The sequence below is a fragment of the Bombus pascuorum genome, chromosome 7 (assembly GCF_905332965.1).
Source record: "Bombus pascuorum chromosome 7, iyBomPasc1.1, whole genome shotgun sequence".
NCBI lineage: Eukaryota > Metazoa > Arthropoda > Insecta > Hymenoptera > Apidae > Bombus > Bombus pascuorum.
The window spans coordinates 12,144,122-12,166,092 of record NC_083494.1 but is presented as its reverse complement, the minus strand read 5'-3'; the positions used below and the strand labels follow the sequence as shown (position 1 = coordinate 12,166,092).

General features: G+C 33.4%; 1 protein-coding gene across 11 annotated transcripts in view; it reads right to left on the bottom strand.

Moving 5' to 3' along the window:
* LOC132908706 (uncharacterized) overlaps positions 1 to 21,971 on the bottom strand; it is a 159,325-nt gene that overhangs the window by 97,752 nt on the left and 39,602 nt on the right. For 4 of the 11 annotated variants that reach the window (XM_060962943.1, XM_060962951.1, XM_060962944.1 and 1 more), the window contains exon 2: positions 12,037 to 12,121. The exons of the other annotated variants lie outside the window; for them this stretch is intronic. The gene's annotated coding sequence lies outside the window, so the exon portion shown is untranslated. The remainder of the gene's footprint in view (positions 1 to 12,036; positions 12,122 to 21,971) is intronic. 11 annotated transcript variants of the gene reach the window in all.

Here is a 21,971-nt window from a genome sequence, read left to right as displayed (position 1 = left end):
ACTAGAATTCGCCGTTAACACCCAAATAACATTCTCAATTGTTACGTATGAAAAGCTTATCGAATCCTACTCGATAAAGCTATCTCCATTCCTGACTTAACGAGTTACAAGAATCCTCGTTTCATCCCCGGTATCAAATGTCTCCAACCCTGTTGATCCACCGAAGCGAGATAATTGAGATTTCGAGATCAACGAATCTAATCGAGTCAATCGCTTAGATCTCAAGCTGTACACCGTTTCAAGCGTTTCTCTCGTTTCTTCAAATTTAATTCGAGAAAGGAACGAATCAGCGAACGAGAGACACAGGTTCGTTGTTTTAGTTTTAATCAAACCGGATCGTTTAATGAACGACTGCGGGCTCAAAGGATTCAAAGCATCGCCAGAAGCTAAAGCATTATGGAGCAAAAGATAATTCTCATCGAATAAAGGAAGAGGATAAAATCCAAAACGAGCGATGTTTCGTTGTTGAAAATCGCTTGGAATGCGGGTTGTTTTTTTCTAAAGCTTCCTCTGTTGTTTCCTAATTTCCTCTCTTTGCTGGCGACGATGAATCGGATAAATGTCAGAGACGGCAGTATTAAGTCGTTTTTACGTTCAGGATAATTAATTTTACTTTGTGCTCCTGTCGTTTTTCGGCATCAGATGTCTTGTTCTTTCATCCTCCACTTTCCAAAGTAATAAATATGCAATTTATGAGCAGACTGTAACATTAATGAGACGTATGAACTCGTATACATAGACATATCGTAAGCAAATAGAATGTATATCGGAAGCTATCCTAAGCCGCAAAGCAGGAATTAAGAATAAATAATAATATACGAACTCGTACGTGAAACCAAATTGATCAGTTACGGTTCTGGAAACTCTTTTTGATCTGTATACCAGAATACGTATGATTACTGTGCCTTTAACTAATCTTTCAGAAATCAATTCTTTTCATCTGGATGGAGTCGATTAGTTTAGCTATAAATACAATAACGACCGTTCCTTTAAAATTGGAGAAAGTTTTATTAACCTCTGGAGAAGACAGAAACTTTATCTTGATAACTTGCAAACTTATTAGTAGATTTATTATTATATATCTTTTATACGCTTTTATAAACTTTTTCATTTGAAAAATGTTTTGCGAATAACTGTAAATTTCAAATAAAATTCTAATGAAATAATGCTCGTTATCGTCATTTTCCTGTGCATTTTAATTTATCAAGTTGATCAGCGTCGTGGCTTCTGAGCAACTCATATTTCAAGCAAATAGTACATCGCCGATATGGCGCATGTACAATAAAGGAACGCTGGTCGGATGACGCGACCGCAAAACTTTTAAACTCGATGCGACGCACGTTGAACGTTCGATCAAATATCGGCAAATATTTCAATTAGTTGTACGGACGCCGATATCCGATATCGACTTGGTGGAAACGGTTATTAGGGCTTCGTAAATTTTACAACAAATGGGATAGTTCGCCGCGAGTTTTCGCCCACGACCATATTGCAAACTTACCGAAGAGTGGATGCGCGTATAATTCGATTACAATCCGGAAATACGTGAGCTCTCCAACGAAACGTAATATGAATGTTACAGCGTATACATTTTAGAAACCGGAATATTCTAAGCGTTACACACGAGAGATGCGAAAACCTAGGATTTACATTTCAAAACATTTATTGAAAAAGCAACTTTTAGATGAAACTTCCAAAATAAATACTAAATATAGTGTACATATAATATATATACATATATATATAGTACGTATTGAAAAAGGAATTGTGTATTCAACTATAGATAATTCTGCGTATACTCTATCACACGATGTATGTTCAATCTATAGAATCTTAACACTAGAAAATTACTCGGAATTGGAAGTATCAAGGCTTGCTCGAAGCGACGACGGTGATACGAGAGCTTGTTTCGTGGAATCTGAATAATTTCCTAGCGGATCGTACAAAGTACATAAACTACGTTTCAATCACCTTTGTGATAATCCGGCACACGTACGCACGCGTTCGTTATCTTCGCTTTCGGTATCGCGAATCGACGAACAGGATCGAGGAAACAGAACAGAAATTCCTTTTGAGGCTATTCAGATGCGTGTAATTCGTGCTATGAAATTTATGCGTGCATCCGGGGCGTAAGGCACACAAGATGTTAGGAATTAGGTCGACGTGTGTTTCGATGAACCGCGGTTCTGCGTTAATTAGCCACGTCTGCTTCAATTCGTGGAGCAATTTGGCCGCGATCAGAAAACAAAGTTCAACGTGAAAATTTCATTCACCTACGAGTGAATGGTGGATTATCGTTGTTTGAATAAATAGTTGTTTGATCTTGTAAGATGAGAGTCGTTTGAAGAACGTAAAACAGATTGCTAAAACTTTTCGCTAACTGAAATGGATTTAGAAAGAGTTTTCATATACACGTCGGTTTTTGGATGAAAAGAAATTTCAATTAACATAAAGTGGTAATATCGCGAATAAAATGTTCATTTACTTAAGGAAGTCACTATTCTTTTTTTAAATTCTAACAGGAGCACATTTTACATACCTATATTTTTTCTAATATCTTTCGGTAAAATTCTACTGAAATTTATTTTAATATTCTTAATTCCACAAAATCATTGAAATTTTTACAAAACGCTTTCATCTTTCTTCAGAATATAATTGGCATGTTTTCGAGGTCTTTTCTGTCGGACATTTTTCTTTTCTCCGTCATGGAAGAACAATAGAGACAGGAAGAGAACGCTGAATTGGAAGCTATCAATTAAAAGCTGGCCACTTGCCGAACAGTTGTCGATAACTGAAAAGATTCGATTTCGACAACCAGAAACAGATCCGTGTCTGTGATTTTCGCAATTCGACGGCGCAAGGTATCGATTATACATAAAAAAAACGTCACGGTGAATATCCGTACGAATATCCGAATGTTCGTTTGACAAGAGAAGGTTTTCATCTTTTGAAGATATCTGCAACGTTGTACAAGATATGGTATAGTTGCTAACATTGGGTAAACGATGTGACGATTTAATTATCAATATCACAATTGTTCTAATTCTGTAAACTATTGTAATTATTTCCGTTTTGGTTTATAAAAATTGTCTGTTTATAATAAAATACAAAAAAAGCTAATGCGTACGTTTTATTCTATTTATGAGACAACACATCCCCTTCAGATTCATCTTTGAAGAACTGTCTGTTATTTTCAGCTCGATTTACTCATGATCCTCTGCTGTTAAGTTTATCAAGAGCTTTACGTATCTTTTTCACCACTGTCTGTGTTATTTGGGTTTTCCATTTTCCATGCCATTTGTCCCCTTTTACTTCACATACGTGTCACCTTAGAGAATTTCACCGACACGAACGTCAAAATTCCATGGCTTTCGCGAAAAAGAACTATTACGACTTTGACATAGTAAATTTTATCTTTTGCTATATTCGTTCTCTGCCATGAAACCAATTTTTATGTAACAAAAATTACGTTTAATTAAAAAATTGGAAATTTATGCAGTTTTTTAATATTTAATGCTTCATAATACTTTTTAATTAATTTTTTGATTAATTAAATAAATTTCTAGGAAGCAACATCTCTTAAATATTTGTCAAATTCATGCATACTTTCTGATAAATTAACTCGAAATTAACCGATATCAACGATCTAGATTTAAATATTAGACTTTCCACAAGACCCAGAACTTTTACAACTTCGTGAACCTTAATCCATCACGCGATTTGGCTATCAAAAAGTGTCCCTGAAATCTGTACATGCGATAAATCGCTTTCAACACACTTCTAGCTAATTTAGAGCAGTGTATTTTTTAGTTACTTTTTGCTAATATCTATAATACGATATCGATATCAATAAATTGTTTTCGCCTAGATTATATTATACCACATGTATTCCATAACTTCTTCATACTGTAACATATAATATATGGCCGACTGTAAATCACAAATATGGATCAAGATTTTCAGGCTTTGAATATAATCACGTATTTTCAATCTTGAAAGTATCATCGCTTTAGTTTCATCATTAATTTTGTTATTACAATACCTTAATATCTTGCAATTTTATTATATTATATTCTTCCATTACGTTTTAGTATTACGAAATACAATAACTATAATGTTCGAGTCGAGATTCGATTTACTATCATTCCAAATATTATTTTCTATCGCATCCCATCAAATCGATATCCAAATTTCAGAAAGAAACTCGCGAAATAGAATATCGACATCTCAGAATATTCCCAAACAGAACTACAATATCGAGAATTTGAATCCCACGACGACTTCAATTTCCAACCTGAACACGAACACGCACAGCATCAAATCGCGCTTCAATTAAAAAAAAAAAAGGAAACATGTTCCTCGCAACGCTATTCGAACCTTCGCTCGTACGACACTTTTACCTAGTAGCTAAAGCGAACGATAAGGGGACGCAATAAAAACGAGAATGTCGGTCAACAGGCGTTCCAGCTAAAAGGAACACGGATAAGCCATTCGAGGGTTGAAAGAGCGGCATGAAGAGTGTACACTCGCGTGAACACACGCTTCCTAGCAACGGAGCAACAACCGAACAGTCACGTGTGGGTGGCCGACAAAGACCGCCTAGCTTAGCTGGCACAAAGAAAATTTTAACAGTCTGTCGATTACATGTAGGTACGCGTCGATACTGTGCCTTTGTCTCTTCGCCAGCTAGCAACGTAGACGTCGATTCAGCAGCACGTGAAATCTCGTTAATCGTTGACGCGTGTCGCGCCTCGTCGTTGAATAAGCCAACACGTTTCGCGCCAAGCTTTTACAGCTAGCAAGCTTTTACAGCTAGCAAGCTTTTAAACAGAAGAAGAGAGTCGAGCGGAGCCTCGACGTTTTTGGAACGCAAGAAGCAAGCACGACCCTCTGAAGCTTTCGTCTCAGACAATGGATTGATTATATGGCTGAGAAAGACTGGCGGTAGAATTGTCAGGCGAGATGAAAGACGACAGGAGCGTGGATATCTATGGAGTAGACGAAATTGTGCCGAATTTTATAAATGATAGTACTATAAATGAGAAATGGTAGGGATGTAGATGAGTAATGTGGTCGTAGAATTGGAGGTAGGAAACGAAGTTTTAACGCGAGTTTCAGATGGGAACGATCGAAGACTGCAAGATTTAACTCTGTTGTTCGAATTGTGCTAAGTCTTGTTTGGAATAAGCAAGTGAATAAGTGATTACCAGGTTGCAGATTTTTATATATTCGTGAAAAATTTGTCGGAAATGTAGAAATGCACGAGATGCACATAATATGTAAAAATATATAAAATATAATATTTCCTATAATATTAGGTCGTCCGAAAAGTTTCTTTCGTTCTATAAGGAAATAATAAATACACATTTTCCGTTTTATATTATTTTATCGAATTACATATTATCCATTTTGTTGTATCAAAATAAAGATCACAACGTTCGACAGATTAGGTTTAATGTTTTTATAAATATGGATCGTTGTAGAAGACGTGTCTGTCTTAAAAGAAGACATTTTTCGGATAACCTAATATTTAGTGGATACGATAAATGCAGAAATTCAATTTTTAATGAGTTGTGCTCGTAACTATGAATTGGCATTTTTTTACAACTATCTCAAACCTAGGTATTACTGTTAGGTTTAGTCTTTTGCTTAGGAAGCCAGAAATTACAATAGGTTTAGAAATTAGTTTCTGATCGTGGAATTACACGTTTGCGGATCAGACAAATTACTAGGGCTGTGTATCCTCAATGTTTAGTGACATATCGTAAAGCCGCAACTCAGAGTACCTACACTGTCTATTAGTGAGCAGAATTCTTTCTTGGTAGATGTTCGACTCCTCGTTGAACCAGCTGGATGATTGGAGCTCGAGAATTAGACGATTTGTACGAGAGGGTAAAACCGCCATTAATTCACCGTAAACGTCTAGATCCGGTTACTTAATGTAATTCATTTTTTCTAAAATGGAAGATTCATAAGTTCTTTTAACACAATGTTTTCATAAGTCGCAAGCATATCTGTACAGTATAATTGTATAATTAATTACTAATTAATTGTACAGTATACTTTGAATTGTTTAAAGCAGAACAAAGTAAGACATTTGTATACCTCTTCGAGAGGATGATCCTTCAAGAAGGATTTTTCATAGCCGACACACCACCGTGCAAAAAACATCAATGTTCGCACGTGATTTTCACTAACACGAGCAGTAACGATACGATCCACATAAGCGCTAGCAACGTAACTTCCCACGCGACTGAAATACGATTCAAGAAGCAAGAAGCTGTGTCGTGTAAAACACACACAATGTTAACAAAGATATATCGTTCTACGGAAAAAAAACCTGTGAGAAGAAAGTAACAAACCGAGAGAGGACTTCTTTATACATCAATCGGGACGGTTCTTGCTGGAGAGTTTAAGACAATTTTTACGTGTCGTACGTGCAACAAGTTACGACCGTCATTTGTCTGAAAATAGTTCCGCTAACATAGAAAGAAGCAACGAAAGGAATATTTTTACATTGCAGATGAGGTAAACGACAAATATTCTACGCGTGGTAACGGGCAAAAGAATCGTCGTAGAGAGAAAGATAAAATGGATTTAACCGATGGAAGTAACAGTAAGACAATTTCGAAGAATATAGGCGGCGAGAAAACTACATAATGGAATTATTTCGCATAAAAGAATCGTAACGCAAAGGAACAACTATGGAATTACTGGAAACAGTAAATTCTGCATAAACGAAGATGCTATAAAGTTCTTACAATGAAGAGAATTAGAATGAGCCAGGTGGTAACACGAGAGAGGGTAATAACTGAACTGACAATAAAATCAATCTGACGGTAAAATCCTTTCAAATGGATAATTCTCGACGTTATAATAGGCACTAGGAACGAACAAACGAGTGATGGAACATTCTTATCAATTTATAACATTGTAGGAAGATATAAAACAAGACTATGAAACCGTAATAGAAATCGTTATGAAGAAATGTTATTTTCCATTGAGATCTAATTTTATAGTTTGTAGAATTCTAAAAATTTACTTGGAGCTTAAAACTCTTGATTCGTTTGCGTTTAAACGCCATAGAAATTTTAACATGTCGTAGAAATTTATCAGAACATAACCAACATACTTAAAAACATAATAAAAAGACTCACGATTTTAACCTGTGTTTACAACGTTCAACGAACACCGGAAATAAAATAATTCTTGTTTCTCCGAAGGAAAATTTCAATCAAGATAAATCCAGTTTTTCGCGAGCTGCAGCGAATTCCTTGTTCCGTATCTTCCAGTCAACCTAGTCGCGATGTTTTGCCAGTAAATCCGAGTGGAAGTAAACAGAGAAGAGAAGAGAAGAGAAGGTAAGAAATTAGAAGAGGGACGAGAATGTTGGAATAAAAGTGAAACGAGAGGCATTTCTTCATCGAAGGTTTTGCTGTTTCGTAGCGACGTGAACAAACGAACCTCTTGCTTTTTGATTAATGTCTCCGAGGAGACGAACAGATGCGAAAAAAGTGTCGTCGTGTTCTATGAAAGCTGCTCGGCAACAAAAACGTGGAAAATAATGGAGGAACAGGTGAAGATACGGGCTTGCAGATTGATGAGTGTTATGTTGAATAATGTTTCGAACAGACGCGTCGAAATGATACGATTTGTTGGAAAATCTCCTAGCGCTCGCAAATAAGTTGTTATTGTAATAACGTTTATTGTATCAGATAACGAAGAGAATGTGTTAAATTATATTTGAATGAAGATTTAATTGAAATCTAGAATGAAATATAAATACGTATCGAAGGCTAAACTGTATATAAATAAAACTATATTAACACATATTCAATTTTGTATTGTTCATTGTTAGATCAGTGGCACATACACGTACACGCTTGTACATGAAATAAACAGTCAGCAACGAGCTAATATCGTTTGATTAAAAATTCGCGAATGATAAATATAATTCACCTTTGTAATTAAAATGTCACGAGGACGAATATTTATATGAATCTAACTTGGAAAGTGCAAAGACTGGATGAATTCTCGTTGAATCGTAAATAATAATAGTATATAGAAGAGGGATCTCTCTTAGCGTCACGGCAATTTATCATAGCTGGAAAATAAAAGTATTTATCTACTCTAATCTGAACATTCGACAAAATAAATGAGAAACGAGGTATAATCTGGAAATAATGAATTGAACTCGGAAATGGTAAGATTAATCAACGTTTCGTGTTGGAATAGCTAAAACAGGCAATCACTTTGCTACAACATCGCTTTGTATGGATTCAGCTTCGAAACTGTTATTATAAATTCATCAAAAGATCTCCCAATTTACTCGAATTCATAAATAAATAAGACGGTAATATGAATTCCCATGGACGTCAATTTATTATGAATATATGATAATACGATATTCGATAAAAGATTTAAATGGCTAAGATGAAATCAAGTCGAAAATGAATATTGTTTGAAGAACATAAGTGTCTGTATAAAAACGCCGATTCCAAATGGAGGGAAGAGGTTTCCACGTCTATAGCTTTCAGATAAAATCACTGAACAAATGCTTCATCAATTACTACGAACAAATATCGGAAATTATATTATACCAGTTACACATATTTTCGAAGCTTGGATAAATATTATTCGCTATTATCTTCTACATTATCGGAAACTCTATCGACTAGACATTCGGAAAAATATTCGTTTCCGCCCAGGATGCAGGAATTACGCAACCTTCTGCAAATTTCCATCAAAACAAATACTTTGTTACCACTGTAACAGTCTTTAGTAATATTAATCCAGAAATATTCATGATAATGAAATAATTATAATTGTAATTATAATTGTACGAGAATGTTTTATAAAATTGTGGATCGATTATTTATTAACAGTTTCAATCTTAAGTTATAAAAATTCCAGGGAAATTTTCAGGGAAATTACAGTTATACTGTTTCATACTACGGTACAGAGGAGAATAATATTTGAAAAATTAAAAATATGAAATATAAAAATGGTTCTATAGAAAAATGTTCTATAGAAAAAAGTTTGTAAATTTTTTTAGACTTCGTTAATATCGGTTAAATTAAACTAATTTTTCAGTTAATTAACAGAACTCTCATCTTTTGACTGCTACGCTTAATGAGATTTTATTCCATTATTATGAACCTCGCTCAGTTAGATCTTCGTTAAAAACTAGATGAACGTAAAAAAGACAAAACCAAGCCCATGCAATTACAGCGATTGTACTGTTTTAATAAATTTTAATAACAATACAGTACAACTACGTAGAAACAGGATAAAATCGAGAGGATATTGATTAAACGATTCAATCGCTACGATGTTAAGAAGTATTTAACTCCGTATCAATAGTCTTGTAAAATAACTCTTACATTAATTAATTGCACCTACGATTTACTTTTACAGTATCTCAAAGCGTAAACAATTCGATATCATATGTTTTATATTAAAAACAGCAATAACGAAATTTTTAATTTATATCAAATTACATTAAAGATAGACCTTGTTCAAATTAATAACATTATTTTATAGTTACACAATATTGTTTCATGAAAATATTCTTAATCTTTGATTAATACAATTCGCCTTTTCTTTTTCGTCACAATAATAGCCAATCGATTATTAGGAGTAAATAAATATCGACTTGGCTATACTACGACAAACATATACTACTGATTGTTGGAAGAAGAGCAATTTAACGAGAAAACTGAAACAAACCTTGTCTTTTTTCTTATACGTATACCCACCATCTTCGTTAACAAAGTAATCTATTTACACAAACATTCTTGTTTACACACACGTACATACGATACAAATAATGCATGGTCGTATGTGTCAGTGTGCAAATATTGAATACTATCAGATTGATAGAAAAATATCGTTTATTTTAAGAGGAACAAAATTAAAAAGTATCGACGCACTATCTCCGGTCTGAAATATCTTTACACGTTGAATTGGTACATTGATATCAAATACTTACGTCTTTCAATGTCATTACAAATAAAGAAGTAGCGTATATTTTTCAAAATACTCAATAATTTTGTTCAAGGAAATTATGAAAGAAAAATATTCTTTTTCTAAATACGCTTATTAAACTGTCTTCATATAATAAGATGGTGCATTAAAATTAAGGAAATTGCTAAACTAATTTAATTAGAAAATATGTAATATGAATGTCTATTAAAGTTTGTAATTAATTGGAAGCTTCCATTAAAATTTCATGTTAATTGTAACCTTCGATTGAACCATTACATTTCATTTCCCCAATGATATTATTGAACATTATCAAACTCAACCTAATACACGCTATCTCAACCTTCTCGAAACGCAATCTCCAATTCCGATCTATCATTTTTCCCAATTTTCCTGTCCTCGTATTCAATTAGCCCTGTAATAATTAACGAAAACACAATAACGTCGCGTATGAATTATTTCACTGGCACTACGGGGCATTTTATCAGAACAATTCAAATTTATTAATTAGGAATGCAAATAGTCACGGCAGAAGTAAATCCTCTAGCGTATCCTCGCAGCTCGTCAATAATTTACACGGATGTTATCTTGTCGATCGTCAAAGCTCGTCGGCAGGAACATCTGCATACCGTGCAATTAATAGTTCCGCCCGATTATGGTAAACTGCGGCCTATACGTGATTCGTGAACCGAATTAGTGGAACATTACTGCTAACGATTACATTCCGTGCATCTTTATTCGGACAATAAGGGACAACATAGGAATATTGTTATCGTAAATAATCGAAGTTGTTTTTGATATATTACCATAATGAATTGCTGGAGAAATTAAATAATCGAGCGTGATAAAAATAAGAAAAATTTGAAATTATCGTTTTAGAATGTAAGAAAAATTCAAACAAGTAGCGATCATTTTTTCTAGACAAACTTCTTTGATATATTCTATGTATATATGTAAATTAGGAAAAATGTGATAAATTAAACGGTGTTAAATGTTATATGTAGTTTGAAGATTAATTAACAAGTTATAAGAAGAGTACGAAATATGAAAAGAATGGTAATTGATTTGAGGCTGTAGTACAAGAGAAGAACAGAATACCCCATTTCGAAATGTCCACCATCCGTCAGTAAATAAATACAAAAGTAACGATAGTGTAAAAAATCAAATTCGTTAGTCAACGAATTTCGTTTCGATTTTATATCGTTTATTTTATTATATTATTTCAATGAATCGATCATCGACACTGTTCCTTTTCAAAAATTTTCCAAAATCCACACGTAAATAGTAACATGAAGTAACATAAAGCATAAGATGGAACATATATAAAACACCAAAAATTTTGTAACACCTTGGAACATGAAAATTGATAAACAGGACACTTTATTAAGTGTACAAATTAATCGGATGCCTTTATATGTAATCCATTGTAACTCTGTTCTAAATTTAAAAATTTCTCTTATCATTCTAAGGTTTCGGAGTGACAAGTTTCAATTATAGAATTTATTAAATTGTTTCTATTTAATTTATACTTTTATTTAAGTATTTAAATTACACTATTGTTGATTATATTTTGTGTTATTCTACACCGCTGACTATCTGGAAGAACGAAAGCTATTTTGCTTTTGGTAATATGTTTAATTGTGTAAATAACCACTTAATTATAAATTACATGTGATAAAGGCACCGAATCAACTTGTACATTTAATAATTAAGCAAAACAGTTATGTTTCCAGTGAATGTTATTGCCGTACTTAGTAATTAAAAGAATAAGGTGTACATCAAAAGTTTGATATTTTCATGATCCAGATATACACAGTCATTATACGATTATATCCTAACATAGCTGTTTCAATTAGTATTCAAAAGGAGCATAATTACTGTTGGATACAGTTTATACTCAGGGAAGTGAAATTGTAACAGCTATTAAGACACGTGTAAGAAAGGTGTTTTGCTTACGTTAATATCGATATAGTGCCATGAAAAGGAAGTACATCAAGATTTCGTAGGGATATAATTAGTAGTCGCGATGTAGTTATCGATGAATTTACTCACAAGGTAAGTTACCCAGATGTTAAATTAGTTTTGAAGAAAAAAGACGGTCGAAGAAAAATGGTGTCAAAGTCCGTCATAAGCAGCTCTGAAAAATGAATATAAATAATTTTCTGTTTATTTCCAAAGTTCTTTCGTACACACACAAATAAAACAGTTAAAACGGAAACAAGAAACATCAATGTAGCACATAAGATCGATAATGGATGTTTAAAAATTTGATAAATATTATAGTGGAGACATTAGTGATTTGAATGAAAAGTTTAACGCGCAATCTCGAAACAAAATTTAGTGTATTAATGTAATTCTTCATAAAATTCTTAATATTATCGATTGCCTATTAGAATAATTTTAATACACAAAACATTGAAACCATTTAAATTCTTTTATTAATTTTATAAATTTATACTTCGGTACTTCATATTCTCGCGTATTAATACTTTCGTCGATACTTCATGTTACTATTTGAAAAATATTTTTATTAATACTTCAATATTTTACATTTCCCGTTATTAATATTCTATAATTCCTATGTCACTACGCTATCCAGAGAACGATTCGACACAGAGAATACTAGAAAATGGCTTTTTCAAAAATTACACGATCCCACAAAGTTACACTATTAAAGGAAACAAGATGAAATCGTGAGTAAAACTACGATCCCTTCAAAGTCGGGCAAAGGTAAAAGGCGCACGTTTGAACGCCGTTCAGAAAAGATTTCCCTCCGATACTACCACTTTACCTTGACACGTGCTTTGCATTCGTCGTCTCCGTGTCTACGATCGATGAACCTCCGATTCGAGACGTACGAAAACGTCGACGAAAACTAGATTCGCCACGGAACGTGACGTGTCCCGACCATGATTTTTCCCTCGCTTGAAATTTCACTGAAATTTCGGCACGTAACCTAATAATCGAACTTCGCTCCATCGGGACTACGAAAGCGAGTTCGCGACGAAAGCGTGAAACGACGACGTTTAAACGTCGAACAGGGATCGAACTTGGTTCCCAGTCTTTGTAATAGAATTATTATTGCGGAGTTACCCTTTTCTTCAGGGGTAAAAATAATAAGAGAGAAAGAAGGAGAAAGTTCGAAAGGGTCTTGCGCCTTGAAATTCGTGTTTTATTTGATTGGTGTGGAAGTTTAGTTTCATGGAAGTATGAAAAATGGGGCGAAAGAAAATGATATGATTGGATTGATCTGTTGGATTTGCAATGTAGAAAAATTCAATCTAAATAATCTCCTTTCCTTCTAATAAGAGTTTGACGCTTTACAGAAAGAATTTGGAAATAAAATTAATTGTATGACTCATTCACGTATTAAACTTTCCTTATAAACGTGTATTTAACTTACTATCTTACAGCAAAACATCAAACGACCCCAACAATTTCACGATTTGCCCGAATCTAATATCCTCAACAATTGGACGAGGTATATAATATCGATATAAGGTATTTCGTCCTTTCTTCCTCACATATCTTTCTTAAGCCAAAACGACCCTTAAAATTAAATAAACTTGAATGAGCCAAACTCAGAATATATCGCTCCGACATTACACATTCTCGCCTTATCAAAAAAAAAAAAAAACAGAACCTGGTATTCTGGAAAATATTGCAACATCGACAACACCATCGAACAGCTACATTGTTACTGGAATAAATTCGAAGAGGCAAGACGCAACTTAGAGATACCCAACAATATACAATCAATTCTAACTGATAGAACACAATGTAAAACAGCTCCGAAGTTTCTAGAAGAAATATACCTCTTTCACCGTCTATAGAAGCATACAAACCGTATCAACTTGCTAGCTAACAAATAACTAAATAATTACTTAATAAATAACGAAGACAGCTGTACCAAGACAGCTAAGCATGTAAATATTATTTAACATTTATATCTATAGAATACACGTAATCACTAATACCTAATACCAGCTAATGTAACGATAAACTAGAAATATAACAGAACTTAAATAACATATTCAAACATAAAGCTAAGCAAATGGATTACACACTAGGCTTCCCCTAAATCCATGTATCCACTTCATCATCTTCCAATGAAACCAAACAGCCCGAAACCTTCCACAATTACCCAAACCCCGATGATTAAATTCCAACCTGTCCTTCGCCATCTCCGCAAACATCTCCTTCAATCAACGCAACTGTGAGAACCAAATATATTCAGACAATAGACCCTTAGGTCTTATGCCTAAGAAAATAATCTGTAAGACATACACAAGCCGCGGAAACGAACCGAAACAGGTCACACAAAGAGCCGAAAAAGGGACAGCTAACGATCGAAGGAACGCTCTGTCAGCCCCTCGTTGTCCAGGGACTTAAGCTCCATCGATTTCGCATGGGGGTTAGGTTGGCCCGTGATATTACCCCCATAGCATGAAGTACGCGTAGCTTTTTCAACGGGATTTTACACAGAAAGGAGAAAGTATAGCCAAGAATAAAAGGGAAGCCATGGGCGACGAGATTGAAGGCGAGGAAAGATAAATAGGCGACCGGAGTGGCGTATTGGTGTTATGAAACGGGAAATCGCGGCGGAAAGGGACGAACAGCGCACGTCGAAATCATGGTATCACGGGATTTCACTGGAAAATAAGGGGACAGAGTGTGACGTGACTTCGGGTCTCGTTTGACAAGCCGGCTTGTCGGGCCAACTCTGATTTTAGGATAGTTTGGTTGAATTTTAGTTGGAAAAGGTCGACCAGTGTTCTTTTTCACGATAATATAACAAACCTGAGTATTATGTAAATATTGGATTATTTGGAAAATTCGTGGACTATAATGGTGCAAAAATTCTACAATCGAAATTTGATGTATTTTTTACAAATTGCAATTTTTCCATCTCAGCTATAATGGCCATCGTCATTTCTTCAATGAGAATATCAATATATTGATTACAAAATATGTTTCCAATAATTCTTTGGAGACTACTTCATAGTAGTTTCATAAAAATCAATGATTTATATCTGAAATCTCTGTGTTGATATTAATGCGACTTCTTCGGTGTCTCATCTTGGAAATGGATTTATCGAACCCAATACGTTACGTCTTTCCCTTTCTTCTTTATCTTATAGTACACATTTTTATCAAAATCTTTTATTAATACGAACCTTACCAATGATTGGTTTCAAAATTCAATTAAAATGATACGTTCGTTGTTATTTCTTTTGTTCATTTAACTTTATGTAAATTCTTACGTTATCTGATTAATCGATTTCTCAATTTTTGTTAATATAAGAAATTACGTGAAGTTAGACGGACAAAATAAATAACAAGGAATATACAATTTTAAATTAAATTTGAAAATCCAAATTTCTTCTTCAAATATAAATCCTAATTCATTTAATCCATAAACATTCTTTTGTAGACGATTCTCATATCGACATTCACATTCTAGATGCTTGTCTCTATTGCGGAGACCACGATAGATGTATAACATGGCGTGACGTGGATGGGAAAGCAGTTGCACGAACGATGAACAAGAGACGTTGCTGGAGAACACACGAGCTTTGTCTAATTCCTATGAATCCCTCTGTAATCTATGAACTCTGCTGTAGGTTTACAGCACGCGCGACACGAGCATGTAAAACATTGATTTAGACAAGCTTTGCGTCAGCAACAAGCACTCGTAGTTTCTCTAAAATGTGAAAATAACAGCCGAAAGTTTAAAAAAGGATAGACGGAATTAAGATGATATAATATTTTACTCGTCTGAAAATCACGAAGGATTCACATATTTAAAAATCTAAAGATTAATTTACTCTTTTACTCGTATTTAAATTACTGTTTAAGCTTAGCTTTTAAGATTTCTTCTACAAATATCTAAAAAGTATGTAGGAAGAAATTAATACCGAGAAGGAAGGAAGATACGATTAAAAAAGATTCAAAGGATACGCTACGGATAATTTCAAATAATTATGCTATCGCTTTATATTTAATCCTTTGACAGCGTAATAAAATAACGATGAATTGAAAACGAACAACTTGGAAAATTATTTCTTTCTCGTCGAGATTTCTTACGTAGTTTCATATCATTTATATCGGATGTAACGATATTTTTAATTTTTAGAAATCTGTACTTGTACTTATTTACAATCGTATATGTTCACAATTGTAGGTTTATAAGAATGCAAGTATTTGTCAGCAAGGAAAAGATTAAGATAATCGATACAACGAAATCGGGACAAGTTATATATATCATAACTTAATATCTGGAAAGAAACTTGCAGCCGAACGTAATATTGATCGGCGTGATGCTCGAATTTCAGCGAGCTGACCGAGAACTGATTTCCAAGATCGGCATAGTTCCCGTGGCTCACAAAATCTGGAATCGTGTCTGATGCGTCCGGGTCAGAATCAACAGTTTGCTCTATCGATTAGTCGCCAGTCGCCGTGGCTGACGAAAAAGAGCGGAAGCGTAACCTTACTGACAACAGCAGGGAATCTTGGTGGAATCTAGGTTTCCACGTGTCGAGGGGGGCACGTTCTCGTTTCCAAGACAAACAATACTCGAAGACGCTCGATAAACGAAACGAAGAATAAATAAAAGTATTATATAAGAGCGCGATACTTCATCGTTCGTAAAATATTGCATTTCTGCTAGATTTAATACATTCTTTTTATATATATATATATGTGACATAATTAAGAGTACAATCAGATAACGAGTGATATTACATGAAAAAAATAAGTGGAAGATATGATATAAAATGTTATTATTGGAGGCATGGTTTTCGAGAATTTATTGATTTTATACATTTATGAGTTATGTTTGATTTTACGAACATTAAAGAGAAAGAGATTTAGTTGATTTTATTAATTATTTTCGATTTGCAGTTTTAAATACAAACAAATGCACTTGGTTTCATTAATTTTTCTCGACTTCGCAATCTTGAACAAAAATATAGATTTCCTTGATTTTGTTCGTTTCTTGTTTAAGAATCTCAGAGAATCGGAAAAATTAATTTTACGAATGATTTTTTATTTTGAAACCATAAAAAATATAAATTTGATTGTATTTACGAATCAATCATTTTACGTGGAGCCTCAAAGGAAAATAAAGTTAGTTGCTCCACGACGTAATGTAACAGCATTTAATCGTAGCCGAGATCTCCTCAACCAATGACATTACTTTTATATCTGTCGACAATTTTTATTTCTCTCGATATCACGTCGATATTAAATTCATCTTCAACTAGCCTCGTCCTAATTTCATTAATCCGATATTTACCCATGACCGAGACTTTTATTTACATTAATACTTTTACGTCGCTCTCTCCAATATCGATTTCTCGATATTTTGTTATCATCGATTGTAGTTCACCTACGTATTTAATTAAAAAAGATTTCATCGTATCTTTGCTTTGGTTCATCTTCTCAACATGGAAAGGTGATACGAAACATCGATCGTGTTGCATTTGGGAAAAGGAAAACAACTTTTATATTTGTATCAAATTTTATAAATTCGAAAAACGTTTAAACGAAAGTTTAGTTTAGTTGGAAAAGCTAACACGAACCGATGTACGCAATTCTAGTTTTGTGACCTACTTTTCTATCGGTTATTTGTCAAAACTTGTTCAACCATGTGCATTTTATATTTACTACGTTCTAATAAATCTCGATAGAAACAAATATTACGTGCTAACACAAACATTGTTCACAAAGTTGCAACAAGGGACTAGCGATTGTATGAATTATTAGGTCATGGAGCCAGCTGTTTGACGCGTTCGATATTCGATGATTTTATCTTTTGAATACTTACATATATAAATGCACTTCTTCTCTATAGAAAAAGCTTCATTCTATAATAAATTTTATATTCGTAGATATTCACAAACAATACATTTTACGTAACATTATACGTATGTATATCAATAGAGAAGAGGAAAGAAAGCCAAAGTCTGCTTCTGATAAATATTTCTTTTATTCTAAAATAATGGAGAAAGAAAAATTATACACGACACACTTATATTTTAAGTAAACGCGAAGTATTCAAATTACTAGATACAGTGCTTACGTTACGTTTTATACTTTTGTCATCAAAATCTTCATAAATTATTTGCAGACATTTTGCAACATAATATTTCAATCTTACTTTTATCTATAAAACTCAGCAGAGTAAAATTTGTATGGGAAACCCCAAAATACTTTGTATACACAAAAGCAGGCGCTTTATTAATTTCACAGTCCAATATCTCTCGATTCTATTGGTTGAAAAAAGAGGCTTTTCATAGATAGGAGAAAAGGGATCATGGGTCCTGGTTGCCAGTTTAATTTGAAAATCGGAGATAGTAGTAGGGAAAACAGCAATTTCCGTAGCTGTATCCCAGCCAAAAAGGAGGGTGCAAATCGGCAAGCCGTGACTGAATCAATTATCCGTCTCTGATCTTCCAATCCCCCCTGGTCCCATTTTTACACGCAGTTGAATTCAACGAATCGGTTCGTTTTCACCTTTCTTTCATCCTACGCTTATACCTCATTTCGTTTCTCCGTTTCCTGTTTACGAAAATTCGGATAAATGAATATCTCGAATTGGGTCATGAAGTGGGCGAGTTTCGAATCACCTGATACGAGAGGATTTATTTCAATAAGCTACGAGAAGACTGAAATAGTCTTTTGGATAATTATAGTGGAACATGATGGATTTTGGTGATTTATTTTAATTGCCGTAACGAAAAATGGAAAGGGAATTTTATTCGTTGGAAAACATCTTGACCAAGTTAAGGATACTTGATGAAGATTCTGGCGAAGTAATAAAAACTGTGGAAATAATAGTTTTTGCGCTGCGAATTAATTGTTTTACTATTCCAATTGCTTTTTTAATTACTTTGTTTGTTCTTTAATTCATCAGTGATCTTTGAACTGGTTGAATTATATACATCTTCGTTATCGGATGACGTAATTAGAAAAATTGTCATATTAGGTATAGTTGATATAAGTAACTATAATTATATAATAACTAATGGTACAAATTAACATAGTAATATATAATTAACTTGTGAATCAGTTTTCTCTGAAGATTTTATTCGTAATTTCTCTGTTCAATTTTACGTTAAAGTTTTTCTGAAAATGTAAAGATCTTCGCTTCTTTAAACCACAAATGTGATCGAGACATGAAAGTTCAAGGATCATAACAGAGGTTAATCAAACCAAGGGAGGGATCGTTCCAAATATCGTTCGATCGGCGTTCAGAATTTATGAAAATCATCAGTGTTACCACGTTTCGCAGTTCGTTACCGAGAAGCTCGCCTAAATAGGGTACATCGGAGCAACCGATGCGACGGGTAAATTCACTGGAAACTTCAGAAGTTACGAGGTAGGGAAAGGAGGCTAGCCAGTGGCTTTACGAGAGCACCGCAACCGCTGTGACGCTACTATCCGCAACAGAGGGACTAGGCGCGGACGGTTCGAAAATTTGAGAAGCCCCAACAGGACTCTGTTGAGTACGAAGAAATTGAAACTTCCTCGAGAGAGTTCGACATTGCATGTCCGTCTATCTCGTTCTCTCTCTCTCTCTCTCTCTCTCTCTCTCTCTCTCTCTCTCTTTCTCTCTATCTTTGCATTTGCTCAAGGATCCTTCTGAAGGAACTTCATTTTGTACAAACTTTCTTTACGATAAGGTCACATTTGATCAAGGAAAAAATAGAAGGATTATTCGGTAAAAATGCAAGAAGTAAACATATTTGCAACAGTTTGATCATTTAATGCTAGAAATATATTTTTGTCCATAAGTATTACGATGTATCCTGGTTTTACACAAGATCTAAATTTTCGAGAGAACGATTAATCGATCAAAATTTTGCGAAGTTCGACTTATGATAATGATTTGAGAATTTATAGCAATTATTTGTAAATGTTACAAGAGGAACATGATAAATTAAGAATTATCCTACAATTATTAATATCGCTAAGAAGATTCGATTGCTTGGTAGACCTTAACTTTGCAAACCTCGGAGATTTTTTTAGAATACAGATTTTTTTGTATATTCAGAGATTCAACGTAATTCAATTACAATTTTTTATATTTCTATTTCACAACTGTAATTTCGTTCTTTCTCCATTACCGACGACGTTGAATCAAAGTATCACTTTCAATTAAAAACCAACATCCCCTACGAATATTTCTTTTTACTTTCACATAACAACTAACCAACATTCAAAACAAGCATCGCCACGTTATTCTTCTCTCTTTCGAAAACATTCCAACGTAAGAGTGTCAATCTCTACATAAATAGAAAAAAGGATTTGTTTTTTGTGGGTTAACGTCCTTTGTTTCTTTTTCTATTTTCTCGACAAACCATTTCCTTACCTTTGTTTTCTTTCTTTTCTTTTTTTGTTGTTGTATTTATAACAGCGCGTAATTTATCGAACTTAGGAAATTGCTTGTAATAAACAAAATAACTGAAATAATTGAATTGGAACGGCATACGATAGATACAAATGCTGAAAAAAAAATAAAGGACGATTTTTTGTCAATTTGTTAATATATATCAGTATACGTGAATCAAGAAATATAAACCAAGAAATCGAATCGAATTGCATCTCATCATGATGAAACGAGAAAGTTCCGAATAAATCCTGCGAACAAAGGGTTTCCATGGAAACCGTATGATAATTAACGAACATGCTTCTCATTAGTACACAGGCACCTGATATCGTTAACCGGATACGAATTCAGCGCGATGCTGATTCGGCATTTATTAGATTTCTACTAAATATTCGTTATTGAAGCACGAGCAAATTTTATCTGGAATTTCAGTTCATGTAATACGATAAAAAAGCGCAACTGTTTTCGAAGAATTTCAATTTAAAAAAAACGAACACGATTGAATACTGTACAAAAAATAAACGATACAAAATACATTCATTTAACGTTTTTTTAATAACTTTGTGCGTAGATGAAAAGTTATTAATAATAAAATAATTAATATATATTAACAATAATAATAAATAAAAGTTATTAATTCAGTGAATTTTTAATCAAATTACAGGATGCAAAATTCCTTGTAAAACATATCATTTTGAAGTACACCAAATTGTACAAATGTAGAATTAATAAAGCATATGTCTTATTACTAACTTTTTTAACAGAATTGAAATTTATAATTTGTTGACTTTTATTTTTTTGAGATTTATAATTTCTAAGTAATTAGAGTACATTGAAAACCGTTTAATTAAATCATTTTTACGTCTATTTCAATGAACTTTAAAGGATCCGAGCGAGATGTTAAGTTAGAATAACACGAGCATACAAATGGCCATTTCAAACAGTAAAATATTATTAAGATCGAGTAAGATTTTATTAAGCAAGAAGTTCATTATTTCATTATTTTAAAAAGTAGTCATAATGAACGACGGTAAAAAAATAGACGTTCCGAATAATTTTCGAAGCACGTCAAGAAATTATGTAGCATTCTCTTCGTTTTCCAACTGTTATTATCAAATAACTCTCCGAATGTATATTTTACCTGTAATTTATTCAGAACATTGTGAGTCTTAGCCGAGCGCAATCAAGAATCTGTTTTCGAAACGACGACGTTGTTAAAGTAATTTAAGTAAAAGTATATTTTAAGTGACAATGATATTGTTTAGCATTTAAATTTGTTTTAAGTAAAATCACAGTCATTTCGTTATTTATTTAATGATCAAATTTTTACTTGAATCTATCCGTTAATAAAAAGCAGTCTTGATTTTGTTAAGTTTATAATTAAATTCATAAAATGTAAAATTTTTATACCTTTCATTTTTATTACTTCAATTTTTATTTTCTAAAGGATTCGGTTACAGCTATCTTTGTTATTGGTTAGACTCTGAAGAGAAAATTACATTTTTCCTTCTACAGTTCTTTTTATTAAAACTCAATTTAAATCTCGATTAGATTTCCAAGGTTTCTGATTAAACATCCCTCGAGTCTAGATATC